We start from the raw sequence: 10,416 nt of genomic DNA on the forward strand, positions 1-10,416 counted from the left end.
CTTCATGAACAAATAAATAAAATCTTTAAAATAAATAAATTTATTCTTTTTGAATAAATTTCTGGTGAGTGTGGTGGAGAGGTGGGGCTACCTCCCAGCCACCCCCAGGAGGGGCAGGCCCCAGCTCCCCTCCTGCCAGCTGGCTCCTAAGGCAGTTTCCATGGGAGAGGCAAGCTGAGAAGATGGGAAGCGCCCAGAGCTGTCCCCAGAGCTGGGCTAGAGCTCAGGGAGTGTGCCCAGGGGAGAAGGCAGTGTGTGAGAAAAAGCTCCCAAGCACCCCTGAAAGAAGGAAACGACTGTACGAAAAACAGAATGTGGGGAAGTTTAAGCCCAAGGGCACTCATGAAAACAACAGCTCCTCTTAATTAAGAGCAACCCCCTAAACCAAAAGCTAGCCAGTTCACCAGAGAGAACCAAGGGAAGGAGACAGTCGAGATGAATCCTCCTGGGCTCCAAACAAACTCAAAAGGCGCCTGAATGTAATTGGGTCAGACTGGGGAACAATTTATGCACCAGGGCATTTTTGAAAACAATTGAGCAATCAGCGATTAGTGGAAACGGGCTGGGTCCATTACCAAATGTAGCAGACAACTTAACAAAATGATCAGGACCAGACAAAGAGGGCCCTGCTGAGACCACTGCCCTCCCGGGGTGGTGGGGCTCTGCCCACGCTGTACTCTTTTGGAGGATAATGTTCCCAAATTGAACACTGTGGTGGATGCGCAACTTGGTGAATACACTAAAAACCAGTGAGTTGTACACTTCGGACAAATGTACTACATGATAGGTGAATTGCACATCTCAACAAAATTATCAATAGAGAAAAAGATAGAGAGTACACTTAGTGCGATGAGTGCCGAGAAATGTACAGAATTGTCAAATCATCATATTATACACCTGAAACCAGTATAACAGTGTATCTTCATTATACGTGAATTTAAAACACTTTTTAATAAAATAAAATTTAAAAAGATACAGAAAGTAAATGACCTACATAGTCATTTCCATATTACTTCAAGAATCCCATCTTAAGAAACATAATACAATAAAAATGAAACTAAGTGACCCGGATGGTAGAAAAGATGATGGAATTAATTAATATACTTTTTTTTTTTTTGGACATCTTGCTACTCTTGTGTCTCTTTACAACAGTCTGGATTTCTGCAAAATGCTCCCACGTACTGCCTGAAAAACCCTCATTTCAGAAGACCTCCTTTTATTTGATTCTTTGGCCTTTGAATGAAAAGAGAATGTTCACCGGATGCTCCCCAGGAGAGTGCGTTCCCTCAATTCCCTGCTATGGATTCTTTCTCTGAGTAATTTCCCAGCAGGTGCCCCAAAGGTGGGCTGCCCATCCTGGGGTCTGTGGTTCCTCTGTCAATAAGGCCTACACCTAGGTGCACTGTGCACGCAGCTCCCCACACAGCCAGGGAGGAGACAGCACTCCGATCCAAAGGTTTCTGCTCAGATCCTCAACCCTGGAAAGGAACCTCATTTTCCCAAAGATCATTTGGGCTCAGCCACCAGCCACCGGTCTATGATCAGAGGGGAAGCTATCTGCCTGGTTAAGCCCTTCCATTCAGGAACTTTGGGTTTGTGAGGCTCTGCTGCTAACTCGCCGGGTGACCTAGGTAGACCACTTAGTCTCTTGGAGCCAAGGTCACCTCACCTGTGCCGTTGTAAGGAGTGCTATTGTAAGGAGTACGTAAAATATTGTATGTGGAGTGCTTGGCGGATAGCCCGTCTTCCTCAACTGTCAGGCCAAGGGCTCCCACCGAGCTGCCTGGCTCCAGATGGCCTCACTGCCACACTTAGGGGTGGCCTGGTCTCAGGAGCTCAGCGCTTCCAGGTAAAGTCTGCTTAGTCTGACTCAAACTTAAATCAAAGCAGAGGTGAGTAACCCACAAGGTAACAACCACGTCCAATGAGATGCATGGGGACCATTGGGCCTTTGGTCTCTAGTCTGCTGTCCCCAGAGCTGGGCTGGTGAAAGGTGACAGAAACTGGGCGCTAGGTGGCCTTGACAAAACCTAGTGTCCACTGGTGTTTACAAACGCAGCATCTGGAAATCTTCTCTGAAAGCCAAAACTCTCGGCCACTTCTCTTCCTCAGCATTCCACATAGAACATATTTGTTTTTTTTTTTTTTGTTTTTTTTTGTTTTTTTTTTTAAATTAACATTTTATTTATTTATTTATTTTTTAATTTTTATTTTATTTTATTTATGATAGGCACACAGTGAGAGAGAGAGAGAGAGGCAGAGACACAGGCAGAGGGAGAAGCAGGCTCCATGCACCGGGAGCCCGACGTGGGATTCGATCCCGGGTCTCTGAGATCGCGCCCTGGGCCAAAGGCAGGCGCTAAACCACTGCGCCACCCAGGGATCCCCATAGAACATATTTGGAAATGAAAATGATTAATCCTCTTCCCCACATTAGGGAATACGGCTGGGGGAAAACAGCCCCGTGTCCAGCCCCATTGTCACTTGCCGCGTGACACGCCTCACTCAGCAAGGCGCAGGCATGAGAGTGTTGAGCTGCCACCAGCCAGTTCTTTCCAGACAGAGCAGGAGACCCAGAGCCTTCCCAAGAGCCCACCCAGAGGTGCCATCTGGCCAAGCCCCAGGCATCTGGGAAGAACATGAGGAAGGGGAAGGGAACTGGGGGTCGAGGTGGAGCAGGAGAACACGCAAGAGGCCACATGTCCTGCTACTGGTGGCAGGTGGACACTGTGCTCTCAAACCAGACCCCTGAACAAGAGCCAAGGCATCTCCTCTCCAGGGGCATCAGTTCCTATTCAAGGTGGGTCAGTCCTACTGTCAATCCTATTTTCTCTCTAGGCCCATGTTTGAAAGGACAGGTTTTCAGGCCCACACCAGAGCCTGGCACCTCCACAGGCAGGGTCGGAGAAGGGGCCTTTGGCACTGTCCTCAGGCCTGGGGCAACAGACACTCGATTGGGTCTGGAACAGTGTGGTCAGGCCAGGGGAGCGCTCAGTAGGATGCTCACTCTTTGGCCTTCTGACGCTTCTGATCTCTGCTCTGGGCTGATCACTAGAGGCTCCCCCCTCCACGGACCCTGTCGTGGGCTGAGTTACATCCCTCAGAAAGACATTTTGAAATCCCAACTCTCTGTGAATGTGGCCTTACTTGGAAATAGAGTTTTTGCCACATGCCAATGAAGTAGAAACTCCATCACCAGGAGCTAGGGAGCGGCAAGGAAGGTTCTACTTGTGCTCAGAGGGAGCACGGCCCTGCTGACACCTTCATTTCTGACTCCTCACCTCCATGACTGTAAGAGAAGGGATTTCTGTTGCCTTAAGCCACCCCAGTTTGGGCAGCTTTGTCATGGCCAATGCCCCAAGCTCTGAAGCCTAGCTCCGCTCCACCACCTCTATCCATCCCACTGGGGATAGACTTGACAATCCCCGCTGGAGAAGGAGGCCTGTTGGGGTGGGAGGAGGTCCAAGGGTGTGCTGAACATGAGGGAGAAAGACAAGGGACGTGCTATCTCCTGGCAGGACCTCCGCCCTGGGAGGGGTCCAGGGAAGGTAAAATCCTGTGAGCAGAGGAAGTCTCAGATCCTTTCGAGCCACGGCCTCTGAAATGGCTGGGCCTAGAAGAGAATCAAATCTCCTCTCTGCTTTTTTGAAAACACTGGAGTTCCTGCCAACAGAAAAAAAAAAAAAAAGAAGAAGAAAGCCCCCAACACACCTATTTCCACCTCCGCATGTTGATAACCGCAGTGTCCTGCAGATGACCACCCCCGGCCTCCCCTCCGAGCTCACACTGGGCTCAGCAGGACCCTCTCGTTAGGCTGTAGCCATGAACCTCCAAGTCCAGAGACTTGCAGTTATTTCTACTTTTCCAGCAGCAGGAAGGAAAAAAACAACTTGGATCTGAAAAGCAGAGGGAGAATTAAGAATGTACCTCGGCCCCAGGCATCCGTTTTTTTTTTTAACCACTAACTGGGCAATGAATAATTTATAGCCACGAATGTTTGTGGGGGTATAAAACTGTTGACAAGTCAAGAAAAACCTCTTAGCAGCCTGATGGAGCAATCCATCTTCGAGAAACAGGTTTCAAATGCATAGTTTGTGAAGATGCTGGTGGAGGTTGTTTCCCTTCTTTCTTGTTTTTTTTTTCTTTTTTTATCTATATGGAAATTGGTGGGTGCTGAAATATGTTTCACTTCAGCACGAACTTGGGCTGAATGATATCCCAGGCAAGAATTAAATCATCGCTTCATAGAGCAAGAAATAAACACCCAAGAAAACCAGGACCCTCAGCATGCAGGAGGGGAGCAGGAGACTTCCAGAAAGTTGAGCAAACCATTGCAATTCCAGGCAGGACGCCATGCAGAGCTTGGGCTCAGACTCACTGGACCAGGGGATGACTAGATCCGGGGAACATTCCTCCAGGAAGCCCCCAGCAAAACAGGGGGGATTGTACAACTGAGGCCTCCCATCCCTGAAGTGTGGGCATCCTCTCGAGGTCCTCCCAGGTCTGGGCACCCAGAGGTGCCGGGTGGATGTCGTGAAAACAGTGGCTACCATGGAGACAATGAGGCTGAGAATCTCGATAGCTACAGGGTCAAGCTTGCATCAAACACCAGCCATGTGCCACCACCCAAGGTCCTCTTGCTCAGTCGGCACATCGGCTCTCTGGCTGGTGCTGCCTGGCCAGTCTGATCACTCCATGGCTCCCCTCTTTGCTAGGAGGGCTCCTTGGGAACTGGGAGTTCTTGTATCTCTGTTAAAAGCCACATGGCTACAAGGCAGCAGAGCCTGGCCTTGAAGCCGTGTCTTACCCACATGCTTATTCACCTCCTCTGGTCTGATGGAGGCTGACTTGGTGTTGCAGAGAGTGGCAGGCATTAAGTTGCACCCCCTCCTATTCTCTGACCAAGGTTAGGGTGGCAGGCTGAGACCCAAGTGTAGACCACAGCCACATGGCTCCCCTGGGCACAGGATACGGGAGGTCGACGCCATTAATCAGGATGGTGTCAGTTACTCACTGCTTCGTAACAAATGACCCCCATACTCAATAGCTCCAAACATTAACTACCTCACAGTTTCTGCGCAGCAGGACTTTGCGGGCAGCTACCTGAGTGGTCAGGCTCGAGGTTGCTCACAAGTCTGGAACCAAGGCGTCTGCCAGGGCTGCAGCCATTTCAAGGTTCAACTCACCCACATGGTGGCTGGCGAGAGTCTGCTCCTCACAAGTTGCTGGACTCTTATCTGGGCTCCTCACTGGCTGTTGGTTGGAGACGTCCCTCAGTTCTTGGCTACGTGGGCCTCCCCATAGGGCAGCTCGCCACGTGGCGGCTGGCCTGCCTCAGAGCCGGTAGAGAGCAAGAGAGGTGAGCATAAGGGAAGCCAGAGTCTTTTAAAAGGAAATGTAAGCTCAAAGTGACACCCCATCCGGTGCACCTTGTTCTTTCAGAAGAAGAAAGTCACTGTGTCTGGTCCACAGTCAAGGGGAGGGCATCACATGAGGACATGACGGCTGGGATCACGGGCAGCCGTCTTAGAAGCTCAGAAGAACCACAGTAATCAACTGTATTAGTATCTTCTGTTGCCTAACAAATTATCTTGAAGCTTAGTGGCTCAAAATAGCAATCATCGCTTCCTGTTTCTCACAGTTTCTACGGTCAGGAACACAGGAGCAGCATGGCTACGCAGTTGTGTCTTGGGTTTTCTCAGGGGACTGCAGGTGGATGGCAGTGAGGACCCTGTCCCCTGAAGGCCTGACAGGGACTGGAGGACCCGCTTCCACGTGGGCAGCCCATGCGGCCAGCAAGTTGGCACTGGCTGCTAATGGGGCCATCAGTCCCCGTCCCCCCACACACACACACACACACAGGCCTCCACACTCAGATGTGCCTGAGTGTCCTCACAGTATAGCGGCCGGCTCGCCAGTGGTGTATAAACCCAGGAGACCAAGCAGAAGCTGCAGAAGGCATTTATGGCCCAGCCTCAGAAGCCACAGAGCATTGCTTCAGCAGTATTCTCCTGGCCATGCAGGTCAGCCCTGCTCAGCGTGGAAGGCAAAAATAACCAGATGCAAGATTCTCTGGGCGCCATCGTAGGCCAACCACCATACCAACTAGGTAAGTGGCCATAGGATGAGAGCGCAGCGCTGGAGCCCCACTGAGGGGGGCACTGAACCCACAGCCCACGCATGTTGCACTCTGTAGCATCCCTGAACCTGACTGGCCCCTTTGGGCCCTATGCCTTTGGGGTCTTCTCTCTCCTTATCATGCTTTTCTCCCACCAGGAGCTCCTATTCAACCTCCAAAGCCCGATTCAGATGTTACCTCCTCCATGAAGCTTGGTTTATCCCTCGGCCTGCTCCTCTCACCCACCACACCCATGACAGGACTGTCTCCATCCGTGGGCCCCTACACAGCTTTCTGCAGGCCTCTACTGTCCTCTGCTTCCTCGGCTCTTTCCTACAGTTACCAGTGGGGCCTTTTACACACAGGCCATGGGGTAAGCGCCTGCCCAGAGCCCTCCCTTGAGCCCTGTCCTGTGGAGACCCTCACATTGGACACCTGGAAAAATCCCTCAGCCCTTGCAGGAGATAGCTCTGGGCTGCCATCCCAGCTCAGGGGAGTAGACGGCTCCACCCGGCTCTTCATCCACAGATTCAATGCACTGATTCCCACCAGCCTCTCTCCCTGCTGCTGGGTCCGTTGTAAGCTTGGCTGCCAACACTCCCCTAAAGCTCAGCACAGGCTCTGACCCAGTGGCAGGTCCTCACGGGGACAGGTGAGAGGTCTAAGACGGGTCTGACAGCATGACGGACAAGCATGTTTCAACCGAAGGCCTGCTGGGAAGTGCTGGGAAGAGCTGCCTGCAGACCCAAGGGACCCCAAAGGCGACCCACTAGAGTCAGCAAGCAGTAGGCCCTGGTCTTGTTTCTGTCAGTGGCTCCTTCATGGCATTGACATCTTTCCACACACCCTCCAGTTCCCCCATGGGACACCCTAGCAGCACACCTGGCTTGAGGCCCTCAGCCTCCAGAGGTGTCATGACTGGTCCATCTGGGGGGAGCGTCATTTTCGTTTTAAACCTTTGCCAGTCCTTTTGATATAAACCAGTTTTGAAAAACCTCACTCTGAAGGTTAAGCAACTGTCCAACCCCAATCTTCTGATACAATCTCCATTATTTTCTAAACTTAGCAGTGAAGGTCATTCATTCTAAGATGGGGACCGTTCTGTTGTTCTGGCTATTAAGTCTCTGATGTAAATTAATTCACATGTTAAAAATCTGCTTTTTGAGTCACCCAGGTGCCCCAGTGGTTGAGAGTCTGCCTTTGGCTCGGGTCGTGATCCTGGGGTCCTTAGGTCAGGTCCTGCATCGGGCTTCTGCATGGAGTCTACTTCTCCCTCTGCCTATGTCTCTGCCTCTCTCTCTCTGTGCCTCTCATGAATAAATTAATAAAATATTTTTTTTTTAAATCTGCTCACAGGCCCTGTGATCGAGTTTGGGGTTTTGTAAACATCTCCTCAAAGCCTGACACCAAGGCTTTCTTGATTGTTGAAAAGAAGATGGGGAAAGCCAGCTCCAAAAGGATTTCCAAAATGAACCATTAGAATGGCCTCTTCCAAAATGGATTTACATCGATCCTATTCACTCATTTCCTCTCATTTTTCCTCATGCATAATGGCTTCTGAGTCTAAAGAACAAGCTAGAGAATTAGACCTGAACATCCGATCTCCTATTAGATCCAGCAGCCTGAGCCCGGAGGCCTGGCTGTGTGAGGCACTGCCCTGGAGGCCTTGCTGGACCTGGTCGTATTTGAAGAGCTATTACAGTTCTCTGCTCCAGACCAGCATCTGCATGAGAGCAAGGGCCGAGTCTAGGTTTCCTTACCATCATGCATCTCTGCTCTGCACAGTACCTAGCACACAGGAGGCACTGAGGAGTAAGACCCTTGGCGACCCCTGCCTGGGCCCCCCAGACACCTGTTGTCTGCCCACCATGTGCCAGCGCAGTGCCTCACGCCTGCCAATGCGTGAAGCCCTCAGAGGCAAGAGCTAGACACAGCACTCCTGACAGTAAGCCCTGGGAGCTGGCCTGTGCCCCAACTGTGTAGCACCCTCTGCCCCCTAAGAACACGGTCCCACCCTTCCCCTTGGGGTGGCTCAGAGCCCAGAACACTCCCATCATCATCCACTCCAAATCTCATCGGCTGACAGATGCCAGCCAGCAGGACAATGGCCAGCAAACACCTTGTAGCCAAAGGTGTCATGACTAGCTACTATGGTTTCTCAAGCTTGCCCCTGGGAGGAATATTCCATCCCTGCCAAGAACCATGGGTCAGAGGCTTCACCCATCAGTTGGGGGGCCATCAATTCTGCAGTGGGTTTGTCTTCATAGTCACGGCTTGGGGCTATCCCTGAAATGTCCAGAAAGGAAAAGGCAACCTTAGTCCAATGGGTAAGTCAGGGCAGATCCTCACTGAAAATGTGTTCTTCATCTTAATCTAACCTTCATCCAGTCAGTTGAGCTCACTGCACACTCCAAGAGAGATGAAGTCCTCTACCCTGACCGTACAGACCGTGACCCCAAAGTGTGCCAGCCACATCCACCCATCCCTCCCAGGAAAGGCCCAGCCTGCCCATCTGCCCAGGTCTCTCTCTAGGAGTCTCCAGGCCCTGCCAGGCCAGGCCCTTTGCTTCTTAAGCCACAATCCCTAAGATAAGCTTCTACCTTCCTGAAGAGCATGTGCATTGTCGGGGATGCCAGTCACAAGAGGATGCCCACCACAGAGGCACTGATGGGGAGTGGGAGTCAACGGGCTGACCCTCCAGCAGCCATCCTGGTGAGCTCCACCCCACTCCCACTGCCTTCCAACTCGAATGTTCTCACTGGAGTTCATCAGATGAAAACCCTGAGCCCAGGGTGGAAAAGCCTCTTAGGAGGTTAATAGTGAATGGATGGAGCAATAAACGTACTGATTTAATCCTTCAAGGGTGGCTAAACAGGCTGCTGTTTACCAAAGTCTTAGCAGATAATTACTAACGGATAATTACAAAAAGCTGCCGGATTGCAGCTGCCCCAGAAATGGCCACAGCCCCAGTCTACTTTGCCAAGCTAAGTAAATGGGCTGATTCCGCAGAGAAATTCCGCATAAGTCACTTTCTGGGAAGGACACCAGGCAACAATTTCCACGCCACTCTCTTCTTGCTGCCTCCCTGGCCGATGTCTGCCTCTGCCACCAATGGAGAGTACCCTGGATTAGAACCCATCTCCCCGGAGCAACACCATCGTGACTGTAACCCCATTTCTTAAATGCCCTGGTTCCCTTCTTTATCTCCAGTTAGCAGACAGGAGGGGCAGGGACATCTGCACGAGAGGCACTGTTCTGGCATAAGCTTTGATGAAGGGGCTCAGACCTGAGCTCTCTGGGAAAGGACGGAGGGCACACTGAGGTGGATGAAAAGGAGGCCCACTGCTCACCAGACCAAGAAGTTTGAGAAGCCCAACCTCAAAAGCGTTGTCAAGGGGCACCTGGGTGGCTCACTTGCTAAGCGTCTGCCTTCAGCTCAGGTCATGATCTTAGGGTCCTGGGATCGAGCCTCACATTGGGCTCCCTGGGAGCTCGACTGGGAGCCTGCTTCTCCCTCCTCCCTCTGCCTGCTGCTCCCCCTGCTTGTGCTCTCTCTCTCTCTCTATCAAATAAATAAAATCTTTTTTAAAAAATTCAAAAGCATTGTCGAGTCTCACACATTTTACTGAAATTTTCATGGAGAGGTAAAGGAGGAAATGACTCAACATGTCAATGCAAAATTTCTTTAAAATCCTATATTACCATCTCTGTTGATTCCCCAAGTTTTGTTCCCACTGCATCAGTCCGCATCCCTGAGACACTCTTCTTTCCTTGCAGCAGCCTCACTGGCCCTGCTCTGCTCCCATAGGACACCCCCAGATCCCCTCAGACACGGATGCCTCCCAGCAGGAGAGCAGTCAGCAAACACAGGCATCCAACACCATGGTGCCCAGCTGTGGTTTCTCAGGCTTGCCCCTGGGAGGAGCTCTTCATCCTTGCCAAAGATCTCAGGACCAGAAGCTTCACCTGTACACCCCACAGGTCCCAGAGCCCATATCAGATTCTATAATACGCTCATGTTCACAGTCATGGCTTGGGCTGTCCCTGCCCTGGCACCAGGTATTGCCCTTCAGATGAAGATGTTTTCTATGGTCATAGGCACTGGTCATGGTCATCTTCAAGGTCATGGCTTGGGGGCTGTCCCTGCCCTGGGACTAGGTGCTATACCGCCATGAAGATTTTTTTTATACGGTCATGATTATGGCTAGAGGCCGTCCTTTTCTTGGGACTGGGTCCTACCTGCAGGTAACATTCTCTCCAAGGCCAGCCAGTCCAGCCATCAACTCCAGCTGATTCTT

General features: G+C 51.3%; 1 long non-coding RNA gene across 1 annotated transcript; it reads left to right on the top strand.

Annotated features, from left to right (window-relative positions):
• The first annotated feature begins 2,840 nt into the window (after positions 1 to 2,840).
• Positions 2,841 to 10,064, top strand: LOC112672466 (uncharacterized). The gene is made up of 3 exons (XR_003144296.3): positions 2,841 to 6,109; positions 6,277 to 6,491; positions 7,475 to 10,064. It is a non-coding gene; the product is annotated as an uncharacterized LOC112672466 (long non-coding RNA).
• The last annotated feature ends 352 nt before the right edge of the window (positions 10,065 to 10,416 follow it).

This window comes from Canis lupus, chromosome 28 (assembly GCF_003254725.2).
Source record: "Canis lupus dingo isolate Sandy chromosome 28, ASM325472v2, whole genome shotgun sequence".
NCBI classification, from domain to species: Eukaryota; Metazoa; Chordata; class Mammalia; order Carnivora; family Canidae; genus Canis; species Canis lupus.